Below are 2,545 nucleotides of genomic sequence, written 5' to 3'. Positions count from 1 at the left end.
CATACATTAGTTATAAGACCAGTTTGCTCTCCCACCAGCAATGTAAAAAAGTTCCTTTTTCACCACATCCTCGCCAACATTTGTTGTTGCAATGGTTTCACTTATAACAGGAATACAGGGGAACCAAATAAGACATCAGTGTAAAAAAAAAAAATTAACAGTACAAAACACAACAAAGCAAACACAGACAATTATAAACCAGAGACATACTGCAGGGGAGGAAGAGGGAGAGGCGTGAGAGGGAGGGAGGGAGGAGCACAGGGGACTGGGGTGATGGTGCACGGGTGCCTTGGGGAAGGGAATTCTATGGGGACTACACCTGAGGGGGTGGGGGGAAGCAAATATTGTTTAAACATAAAGTAAGGTAAAAAAAATTACTTATAAGAGGTTACAAAAGATGCTAAAAAGGATTATAAAAGAATTATAAAAGATAGTGTTGTACCCCGTGGAAATAACCTTAATGTTAAGTCAATGGGAAAGCCTTGAGAAATTAAGCACAAAATAAACTCATACCAGAGAGGAAGCCAGCTGCAATCTTAGTGGGTATTTCAGACTTGCCTCTCTTCCAACCGAAGAATTAGCTAATTCTTAAGCTCCTAGGCAGTGGGCCCCAAAGCCAAGACCATACTGAAGTGTGTAATTCTTATTGTAACAGTTATGAAAATAGCTCATTATATCTGTTGAAAGACAAAATTCATTTGCATGAATTTAGAGATCTAGTGGCTTTATTTAAGGATTCATGAACCTAGCAGCATCCCATCTTAAGCAGAAGGGTTCTGTGAGGGGCTTGCCCCAAATGGAAAGTTTTTATAGTCAGAAAGAGGGTGAGACAAGGTTATTAGCAAAAGAAAAGTTGCCTTACCTCAGGGAAAGACAGAGTTTCTTATCATTAGATTACCTCCTGAGGGCTAACCAGGAAACTCCAAATTGATTGATTTAGAATCCACTTTGGAAGAGGCTGTAATCTGTGATTAGGTCAGGTATTAAGTCCGGGTGGGGGCAGCATGAGCAATGAACAACTCCATTTTAGATCTGCTCTTTATTTTTTTTAGACATGTCCTATAATGGAGTAGGATGAATTTCCCTGGATATACATATACAAGTCTTGGATCTTAGCCTATAATTTTGGGAGCTAAAGAACTTAAACTAATTGGAACAATCACAACAATTTGCTTGGGATGATTGAACTTTTTCTTCCACGGTGTATGGGTGTTTTAATTCTGGAAATGTTTAACACTTTTCTATGATTGTGTTAAGTTCAGAGAAATTGAATGAGTATTTGGTATTATATTTGCTACCTAAAATGATTTCAATATTCAAAAGATTTGGCATATTGGCATATTTGACCTGGTCATTCTATTTAAAATGTGTAGTTGATTAGAGTAATTGATTTTAGATTTGTGATTTTTAAATTGAATATTATGAAATAATTTGACTCAAACAATATTAGAATATTTAAGACAACTTATTATTTATTGTATAATAAGTTTAATTTAATAGATTTGCAAGAACATTTAGGTAGCTGGGAAAGAATTCATTGTTAGACTGCTAATTGGAGTGCTTAAAAAGAAAAAAATAACTATGGTAATGCCATAAATGTCATTTAAATATTTAATATAATTTAATTAATTATGACGTAAATGGCAGTGTAAATACTGATTCTTTAGGGTTGAGTTTTTTGAATTAGAAACGTGATTAAGAACACAATTTTTAGGGCCTCCCCGGTGGCGCAGCGGTTGAGCGCTGGGTTGCGAAGCTGCCCACAGCCTCTTCGGCGCCGGTTCGATCCCCGGCTGCTCCCCAGCCCCGGAGGAGGATCCCACATGGTGCGCAGACCTCTCCTGCCACCCGCTGCTCCCCTCAGCAGTGTGCTTCGGTCCTTCTGCCTGTTCTGCTCCTCGCTCTGGCTCTGGTGAATTCTCTCACCCTCCCGCGCTTCTGACTGTACCCAGTGCATGTATAAACAAAACAAACAAACAAATATAATAAATAAATAAATAAAAACATGCCTCTATAAGAAAAAAGAACACAATTTTTATATAAAATAATATAGCTTATTAACCAACCATAATTTACTTGTTATTTAATTAGTTTCTATTAATCAAAACATCAAGGAATAATCACCTCTGTGCTTAAAAATAGTAAATAATCCTTTGAAAAAATATGAAGGTTATTTTTCAAGGTCAAGTTCTATGGAAGACATTTATGGCTCTAGCAAGAAAATTTGTTCATTTCTACCCCTTCTCAATTGCCACAGAAGACCATATTTCATGTAGGAAATGTCTTAAACATTCTAAACCGCTGAGTCCTTCCTGCCAACGTGAGACCTTTCCTTTCCCTGCAACTTGTTTCTTTCCACATGCTACCAAATGTGACTCAGACCAAATATGACTCAGAAACCGGTTCCTCGGGGTTGTAACATTAGTGGTGCCTGGGTTGGATCACTGCATGGTTAACTAATACCTTTGTTTCATTGGGTTGGGTTTTCTAGTAGGCGCGTTACCGGTTGCATTGCTGGAAAAGAGCTCACTGGCGTGGAAAGAAA

This window comes from Talpa occidentalis, unplaced genomic scaffold, assembly GCF_014898055.3.
Source record: "Talpa occidentalis isolate TD23 unplaced genomic scaffold, MPIMG_talOcc4v2.1 talOcc4.8, whole genome shotgun sequence".
Taxonomy (NCBI): Eukaryota; Metazoa; Chordata; class Mammalia; order Eulipotyphla; family Talpidae; genus Talpa; species Talpa occidentalis.
The sequence above is the reverse complement of the archived record's forward strand: the minus strand, read 5'-3'. Positions refer to the sequence as shown.